Below are 9938 nucleotides of genomic sequence, written 5' to 3'. Positions count from 1 at the left end.
AAGAAAGAAAGAAAGAAAGAAAGAAAGAAAGAAAGAAAGAAAGAAAGAAAGAAAGAAAGAAAGAAAGAAAGAAAGAAAGAAAGAAAGAAAGATAAAGGAAGGAAGGAAGGAAGGAAGGAAGGAAGGAAGGAAGGAAGGAAGGAAGGAAGGAAGAAAGAAAGAAAGAATCACCTAACTGTTGGGGCAGAAGACAAAGTGGGATCCCTCCCATGGGATCAGACAACCAACAGTATAAGGCAGTATACAATAAGCATCACATAATTGCTGTGACACCCAAAGTCTGTTCTTTTAAGCAAAAAGATACACTTTTATAATTATTATATATTATATAATTATTATATTTTAATAATTTTAATAAAATGGAGTCAAAACCTATGGAGATGTCTCATTTAAAAGATTTTTAAACAAGTTAGAAAATTCTGTGTCTGATTTTTTTTTAAGTACAGATGTGAGAGATTTAAAGATATGATAAGTTGGGCTTTGGGCAAAATTAAGTAATAATGGAAACATCCAAACATCTGTTTTCAAGTGCTCCTTCTTTAGCACAAGTATATATTTTTAAGAGACAACAAAGCATTTATCCAGAAGGGGCAGATCAAGAGTACTTATTTTAAAAATCTGACATCACAGAGAAGGGCAATAAAAATGGAACATTTGTCTTTATAGGAAAAAGATGTGCTTTATCTTTACATTTGGTAACCCTTCTAAGTACTTGCTGTGAAAAAACTGGGGAACCTCTACGTGACATGAGAGGTCTTTTTGGTCACTCCATATTCCATTACAAAGTGGTATAAAGACTCTATTATACTTTAAAGCCCTTATTTTTTTATAAAATAAACAATATCAATCACAATATTAACGTTTTGTGCACGTCTGGCTTCAACTTCTTTCCTGCCGAGTGAATGAATATCAAATATGGTGTGCTAACTGCATAACCTCACCCCAGGTTCCTCTTTTTAAGCCAGTCAATAGTTTTCTCATAAAGCATATTTTTAAGGAAGCCATTTACTCTTCTCCCACACATCTTTCCTTTAGTGGTTCAAAAATATTTCTTTCTCCTATGTTTCTAGTATTTAGACAAACTCCAGCAAACCCCAGTAACTAAGATGCTAGAAATCTCTATATTTTTAATCAGACATAAAGCAAACTCCCTCTAAGGTATCCTTTGTCCTAATATTCATTTCTTAAAATTTTCAACAATGTTTTCTATACATCTTTCAATAATGTTTGCCGACAAAAGATTGCATTTTTGTTGTCATAGTGTTTTTCATGTATAATTTCAGCCATTTTTCATGGTAGAAAAGGCAAGTGTTTCTCTAAGGATAGGAAGTTTTTTCGGTTTTGCAATCACTAAAAAACACCAAAAGACTTTTGTGTACATTTATCACTATATTTAATGAAATTTTGTTAAATACTGGGATAAGTATTGAAATAATTTTAAGCATCAATAAGTGAGAAAATTTATATTCATGGCCTGGATGCTTAATTTTTAAATATCTAACTAATCGAGAAGCTTTCTGCTATCACTAGCTAATATCTTAAGGCAAAAACTCTTAGGTCAACAATCTTCATTAATAATAATAAATGTCAACTACATGTTAGGGAATTACCTTGAAAATGTTGAATTTTTTTGTCAACTTCTTTTTGGATCTGATTAGATTGTCATTGCTTTTGCATAATATGGCTAATCAACAGCTTATTCAGAAGACGACAGGCCATCCCAGACACTTTCTTATTGTGTCTTATGCTTGAATTATTGATAATATCTCTAATCCAGATGTCTTCACAGAAATCTTGTAAAGCCATTTGCTCATTTTGTGAAGATTATATAGATACAGTGTAGGCACTCAAAAGATGTTGGTTGAATTGAGGAAAAATCTGACAGATGATAATCATCACTTTCTTCTTACAAAGTCTTGAGATCTTACAGATCCCAAAGGACTGAGATCTTCCATGTATGGGGCTGTGAGCGGGGAGTAGTCTTATGCCCTCAATGGTTTGAAACGGGGAGGGAGAAGATTCTATTCCTGGGTTTGGATGGATCAAGTTCTTAATTCTCAAAGACTCCTCAACCAAGATGCATTTTCCTGTATGCCATATTCTCCCATGGGAGGAGTATCAGCAGTCCATGGGACTTAATTCTTGACTTTCTCCAAGAGTGATCTATACAGATGAGCAATCAAGGGAGGACTCAGCCTGGTCTGAGATGCATGCCCAAACCTGCTGAGAGTCCTGCTGGGAGAATTCAGCCATGGGTTCTTTCCCTGATAAATGCGGTGGTCTGATGCGAGCTGGTCCAGTTCTAACCTCAGAGGAAGCCAGCCTGGGGACAGAACCAGGACAGCACTCCATGTTGCTTGGCAAGACTTCCATCACAAAAGAAGGCACAGCTCTTTGGTAATCTTTGGGCATCAGTTAGGATTGCATTTGGCTTCCTGTGACAGAAACCTATGCTAGGTTACCCAAATCAGGCTTTTATTTCTGTCATACAACAAGAAGTTAGGGGGTAGGTATTCCAGGGATGTTGCCAAGAAAGTCATGGAGGATCTCAGATCCTTCTAGGCTCCTGCTTGACCACTCTGGCATGAAGCTTTCTTTCCAGGGTCATGAAATGGCTGCTTCATTCCCAGGCACCTCCTTCTTACTCCAGGCAGGAAGAAGAGGGACAGGTGAGGCCAAAATACAGTCTTCTCCTCTTGGGCCTTTGCCTGTTTGTAGGGGTGAACAGCCTCCCCAGAGATGTTTATCTCTATTTTATTGTCCATCCCTGTGGACATCTGCAAGTGAGCCTAAGAGAGCTGACATTTCAACTGAGCACGTGACTGCTCCCAAATAAAATTGGTGTTCATTTAGTAAAGATTAAGGGAGAAATAGATTCTGGGATACTAGGGGTGTCTGAGCTCATCTCATGAATGAACCACCCATGCTTCAATCCATAAGGAATAGGCAGGCCCTTGCTTTTTCATGACCCCCTCTCGAAAACATGTTCATCATGCCTTGGACAACATACTGCTTGAAAATATTGTCAAGAAGCACCACATGGAGAGAAAGTCTTGGAGTGGGTTCTCTGTTCCCAGTCATGCCCTGTGCTGGCCCACAATTCATTTCTGAAGTGTTTCCATGGGGGTGGCAGAAGTCAGGATGCCTGGGCCCTGGCTTTGGTTTACTGTGGAGCACATCCATATCCTTGACCTACCTTACGGGTCCTTGAGGAGGACAGCTCCAATTCATAAATAACCAGAGGCATCTGTGAGAGGCTGTACAAAGGCTAAGGCTCCCTGGCAGACCCACAGCATCTACTCCTGCTGTTCAGCTTGACTTCAGACGGGCCCAGCGTTGGCTTTCAGCGTGGAGGAGACTGTGCGTGGGAGGTACTCCCAGACAAGATGAGCTTGGAGGCTGGAGGCTGGTGGCGGGGGAGGCTCAGGGCTGGGGAGCTGGCTTTGCAGGAAGCTGTGATTTTCTCCAGCTCCTTGGTAGATTTGCCACTTCTGCACCAAGCCTCTTCTAAGGGTGATATCTACAAGGTCTGTAGATTTCATTCAAAATGAATTGAATTGATGTTGAGTTTCTTCACATGCTGTTTTAAGAACATTTTTCACTGTCCTCATAAAAGCATCACAACATAGGTGAATCTAGGCAGGGCTAATAATTACCTATGTGGATGATTTAGAGAGATGAATGGGTAGTTTGGGGTTTTTTTTCCTCATTGCCAAGCAAATATACACACACTGCAGGAAGTTTAGAAAATACAGAAAAGTTTTAAGAAACGGGGAATAAAAACCCTTCATAAATCTTGGGAACAATACAGTGCCTAGCAAAGTGCTTAGGCACTAGCAAAGGCAGAAATCGCTGGCTGCTCCCAAAATCATTCTCCCCCCTCTTTATCCCTACCATAGCCCCAATTTTATTTAGGGTAGCAATGTGCCCAGGTAAAAGATGATATTTCTTAGTCTTCCTTGCAACAAGTAAGTGCTAATGGGTTACAAGTGGAATTTAGATGGGCTTTCAGGAAGACTCCTAAGGGAGAAAGTGGGTAGGCATTTCTCTTGTTTTCTTACCTGGGATGTGAAAATGATGGCTAGAACTCCAGTAGCCATCTTGGGTGGTTTAGGTTGGAACCTGTGTGCTAAAGACAGTGATGCAGAAAGCTAAAAGGAATCTGTATCCCTGATGACTTTGTCAAGTTGTCATACAGCCCTGGAATACCTGTGTCTGAACTTCTCCTATGAGAGAGAATAAATCCCTGGTTTGTTTAAGTCACTGTGGTCATGTCCCTGTTAGCAACAACGAAAAGCAATTCTTAACTGAACCAGTGCCTGACACAGAACGAGTGTCTAGTAAAAGTTTGGGGCAGCACGTTTCTCTGGGAAGAGCTTTGGGTGATGTGAAGAAGAGCGGGCAAAAGAACCTTGGCCCTGCTCGACTACAAACTCCCTGAGTGGCCAAATTTTGTGCTCTCTCTGGACTTGTTTATTTTCTGTGAATTATGAGGGTCGGGCTAAATGCTAAGACTGCTTTGGGTTTTTATCCTTCTGAATCTATGGACTGGATGGACCTGAGTACTCTTCTGGTTCCATATCTTACTAGATTTGTAACTGTAGGGGGGTCACTGAGGCTCTTGGAGCCTTGGATTTTTCATCTCAGTTGCCTAGCATATCAGGCACACAGGATATGTTCGTTGAATGAATGAGGAACATGGGAACCATGCCACCTGTCTCGGCTTCCTCCTTGGATAGGAAGAATAAAATAAATAATCCTGCACAGTGGCCTCCAGAAGAGTGGGTTACTATAATTCAATGGCTCCAGGACTGGGTTGACACGGCCTCCCCCATTCCCACACAGAGCTTGTGTTCTAGGTATTTGCCAGGACTGGCTTCTACTACAAAATGGCCCTGCCACCTTCCTTGCCAAGCAGCCTCCAGTCTGCGTCTTGGATTGCCAAAGTACTTGGGCAAAGGAAAAGGGAGAGAACCAGCCCAGTCCTGTGGCAGGCGTGAGGGAGACATAGAATCAATCCCTCTTTGAACGAAGTTCCAGCGACAGCATCTTTCATCTCCCGGCTGACCCTTTCTGAGGATGCCAGGGACTTCTGCCATCATCTGCCTTCAGGAGAGGAAGCTATGGCCATCCAAGGAACTTCTAAATTCCCATTGGCCCAGAGCTCTACCTGGGCCGCTATTTCCCTACAGGAAGTTCGGCTGCCCTGGCACTCAATCTCCATGGCAACCCTTGCTTCTGAGACACCGAATGGAAACTGCTGGTGTGGGGAGGCCAGTAGCAGAATACTGATTTGCCTGGGTGTCTATAACAACGACTGCATCTCAATACCTTTCCAGATACCCAAAGAGCTAAAAATACACCCAGCTCTGTCTGGGGCTCTCCAGCCAGGCTAAGCATCTTCAAGTGCCTCTGGCTGACTCTGACGGCTAATAATATTAGTTATCTTCGGGAACTTGGAATGGGGCGCTGCATGTCAAATCGCAGAGCACAGGTCTTGGGGTAGGGGGATGTTGGAGGAGAGAAGGTGAAGAAGTGGGGAGGGTCTCTTGAGAGGAAACTCAGGGGTTCTGGAGGGACAGCCAGCAGTGAGCACATTGAACCTCAATTCCCTGCAAGGCTCCAGCGAGTGTCCTAGTCGAACTCAGATGATCCGGGCATTTGTTCATTTATTCATTCAACAAACATATATTGAGTCATGCTCTGTTCCAGACTCTGTGTCAGGCACTGGGATTGCTGATGTGAATAAGAGAGCACATAGGTTCCTTGCTCTCACCAGGTTTACAGAATGTTGGAAATCAGGTTTATTCCTGAAAGTGCAAACATACTACCTGTGTGCCTGGATGCCTTTGCTATACAGTAAGCTTCCCAACTTCAAGATTATTTTACTAATAACCGTGGCAGTGTAGGTGGTGAGCTGACATGGAATGGGCTGGAATGGGCTGGAACTGAATGGCGGTGCTGTTGCAGCTGTGAACTATTCCGTAGTCCTCCTGGTGGGCCTCCCAGAGGCTCTGGCCAGCTCTGCAAAGGGCATGCTCAGGCTGTGAGGTGCTGTATTCAGGACAGAAGAGTGACTGTTCCACTGACACCTGCTCAGGGTGCTCAGTATAAAGTGACAGGTTGAATTAATTCCTAGTCTCCTTGGCAGGATCGACAGACAACCCTCCCCTCACCCCCTCTCCTTCCCGTAATCCCTGCACATGTCATTCAATTAGGTCTGCATTTCCCAGAGCAGGGAGCTGTGCAGAGCTTAGAACAAGCAGTCTGTGCCAGGGCTGCTCCCATAAAGCAGGTGTCACATATTCAGCCCTAGTTCCAACCCCAGCCTGGTCCACAGGCAGATGAGCCACAAGATGGAGAGATAGAAAGTGACCACGACTCATTGGGGCTGTTCTAGGGTACATACCATATGCCATGTAGGTACATGAGAATCCCGCAAATGATGCACTAGGTCGCATGAAGGTGCCACCATGACCCTGACCACCCTCCTGAGCCTCAGAGGGTCGGACCCTGTGGCTGGCGGGTTGACTTGGAGCAGAGAAAGGGGGCTGGGCTCCTGGGTGAACCCCAAATCCTTCGGGCTATATGGCTGAGACAAGAATGGTTCCATGCAACCTAATCCTCCTTTTTGGCAAAGCAGCTGTAGACATGCCCAGTGGGGGTATCCGTTGCCTGAGGGAAGCAGCTCTGCCTCTGGTTCCTTCCTGCCGCTCAATGGGCAAAGCGATAGAGTCTCCTTCTGCCCTGATGGTTTCCTCTTTCCACCGAGGCAGGAGCAGGTCTCAGATGGGTTCCCTTTCCCCTCCTGCTGGAGGGAGATCCTGTGACTACACGGGGATCGATCTGTAACTGATCACTGGTCCTTGCTTATGGAACCTTGCATGGCCATGGGGTGGGACAGGGACCTGTAGGCCCCTTACCTGACATGAACCCTTTGGGGGGCTCCTCTCTGGGGGGCTCCTCTCTTGGACCAGGACGTCACCTTGCCAGGTGCTGGACTCATAAAAGTCTTCACCTGAAATGCTTCTTGTCCCCACCCCCCGACTCAAGCTGCCCTCAGGGCCGGTCTGATGACACCTTCCACAGACCCCAGCAAGCCCCCTCTCGTGGCTCTGTGGAGGAAGAAAGAGGAGAGAAAATCAGCTAATCAGGGACATCGGTCCGTGAAGCAGTTGATTACATGTTTGTGGCCCGGTCAGAGGAAAGAGCCTTATACATGGATCAGAATGTCGGAGATGCAGTCCTCCTCCTCCACGTACCAGCTAGTCACCCTACCTAAGGCTAGGCCCTCGGAACCTGAACACCCCCCTCACCAGGTCCTCAGGAAGATTCATCAAGGTAAGAGACAGTCAAACGATTTGAACAATAACCTACAAATATGTGGGATTTATTCAACACCTACTATGTGGTTGACACTGTGCTCGATGATGTGGCAGATAAAAAAGTGGGGGCCTCCACCTCAGGAAGCTTAGGTCATCTAGAGTTAATATCTCAGGGTTGTAAGCAATGTGACATCTCAGATGATTGGTGGTGGTTTTCCAGGGAAGGCAAGGGGTGGGGGCAGGAATAAGGCCTGCCCTGTGAAACAAGCTAAGGACACACAACAGACCATAATTCAGTGCTCTTCTGTTTAGTAAATGCAATAGGAGGTGGGAGGAAGAGAAAGGGCCCAACGTGCCTGGGGAGGCTCTGTAAAGGAGGCCCATTTTAAGCTGAATTGTAGGGATGGAACATGAAGATATTCAGAGTCAGCTTCAGAAAGTTGGCTGAGAGGATGGGTGTGGGAGCAAGTGGTGAGGATGGAGGGGACCTAGTGAGCAGAGGTATGGCATCCCCCATAGGAGGTGTGAGGGAAGACAGCCTGCCTGAAGCAGTGAGGAGATAAGACTATAAACAGAGGTCTGGGCTCCACTTTTATGTCTCTTACTTAGCAGTCGTTTGCTTTGGACAGCTTAGACTGAGTCTCAGTTCCCTCACCTATGAAAAGCTGATGACAATACCTACGTGAAATGACCGGTGTGAAGGTTATGTTAGATCCGGACCATGGGTCTGCAACTCGCTAGCTGCCTGACCCACGCAAGATAACTGCTCTGAACCTCAGATTAGTCATCCTCAGAGAGGGGATTACACCTCCTCCAAAGGTGGTATTAGCACTGAATGAGCTAGTGTAAATGAAATATTAGCACAGGGTAAATTTCCAGTGAATGTGATAATGTGCCAGATCCACACTAGGGAGGTGGGGCGTTGGGAAGTTTTCTGAGCTGAAGGGAAGGGTCTGAACTGAATCTTCCACCTTCTCCTCCTTTGACCAAGGGACAGCATTTCTGAATTCTCCAGGTATCCTGGAGAGAAAGCCCAGTGGGGAGCGAAGTCTCTCTCCATCCCCTTCCCAGGCTTGAGCTAACCAGGTAAACAGTTAACTTGAGTTAACCAAGGCTGACACAGCCCTGCAGGGTGGGCTTTCATCCCCTGAACCCAAATGACTAATTTAAAGGCTGTCACCAAGGCAGGGAAGGATCTCAGGGAGGGTTGTCCTTTGTCATCCAGGGATGCTTGGTCAACCTCGTCTCTTTTGTTAGAAAGAAAAAGAAATCACTTTAGTGGATTTATTAGCGTGCGGGCACACTGAGTCACAGGACCTGGACATCCTCCTCTAGCCACAAAACCTCTGAGTTCCCAGGCCACCTCTGCCAATGCCTGATAAGGTCCATACATGCACCCAAGCTGCCAAGGCCACTGGGGCATGGTCACCTGAGTGAAGAGTGAGGGTGAGTGGCACAGGCCCCCGATGACCCAGAGCGTGCCCCCACCCCTGCTCCTTCCTACGGCTAGTCCTCAGAGAGCTACCTGGAGCAGCCTGACAGCTCACTATTGTGGGCTTGGTCTCAAAGTCCCCCTAATTTGGGACCCCTCCCCTCTATATACATGTGGGCAGGAGATGCAGCATGGAGTAACAAGGACCCTGGACCAAGGACAGAAACACTGGTGTTGAATATCTTTTAGCTGAGTGGTCAGTGTGGTCCTTAGCCTTTCAGTGCCCTGTTTTCTTTGCCTGCACAATAGGAGGGTGCTTTGCCCTGATGGTCTCATAGGATTGATGTGAGAATTACCTGAATTAATGTCATCATTAATCATGAATGGCCAAGTCACTTAAGTACCTCCTTCTCTCTTAGGCAAATAATCTCAGCCTTTTCCTTCCAATAGAATTTACATCTCATCGCTCTTTCTGTTATACATTTTTCAAGTTCATGGCCTGTGGAGCTTGAAGCCCTCTAAATAGACAGGCACTTCCCCTACCCTCTGGGTATAATTGGGATGACTGTGCAAAGGAAGAAATGAATGAGTCATTTTGCTAAAGGTCTCACAAATGGTTTGCCCCTTGGGATATGGTTGTCCTCCAGCATGAAATCTCTAATAACTTTGAAGGCCTGGCCTCTCCTTCCTTGGGCCAACCATGTGGGCATATTTCTTCAAGAGGATAATTTCCATCACTTTTCTAGGATTTTCCAACCCCAAAATGGCTCAGGCTTGGGCAGTAGTGCCGACTGTGGCACATACATTTTTCTGAGCAACTCACAGCCTGGTCTTAAACAGCAAAGTAGGGGATACTTTGGGTTTTCTCTTTCTTGGTTCTTCTCACCTACTGTCATTGGTTGAGTGAGTCACTCATTCATTGATTCCAAGAGCTACAGAGCCCAGGCACTGGTAAGTGCAGGTTATATGAAGGGACAATGTGAACTGTGTCCTGGGGAGCTGGAGGTGAGGAGAGGGTTACTGTGTAAACCAATAGTGCAGAGTGCAGGGGGGCCTGGAAGCCCAGGGAAGCAAGGAGGAGGGACCCCCAGACCCCTGCCCCTCGGGCTTTGGGTGATGAGGCTTAAGCTGAGTGGAGTGGGCCTCAGCCAGTGAATGGGGCAGGGGGAGGGGAGGGGAGG

This window comes from Hipposideros armiger, unplaced genomic scaffold, assembly GCF_001890085.2.
Source record: "Hipposideros armiger isolate ML-2016 unplaced genomic scaffold, ASM189008v1 scaffold_581, whole genome shotgun sequence".
Lineage (NCBI taxonomy): Eukaryota > Metazoa > Chordata > Mammalia > Chiroptera > Hipposideridae > Hipposideros > Hipposideros armiger.
This window is presented reverse-complemented; position numbering follows the sequence as displayed.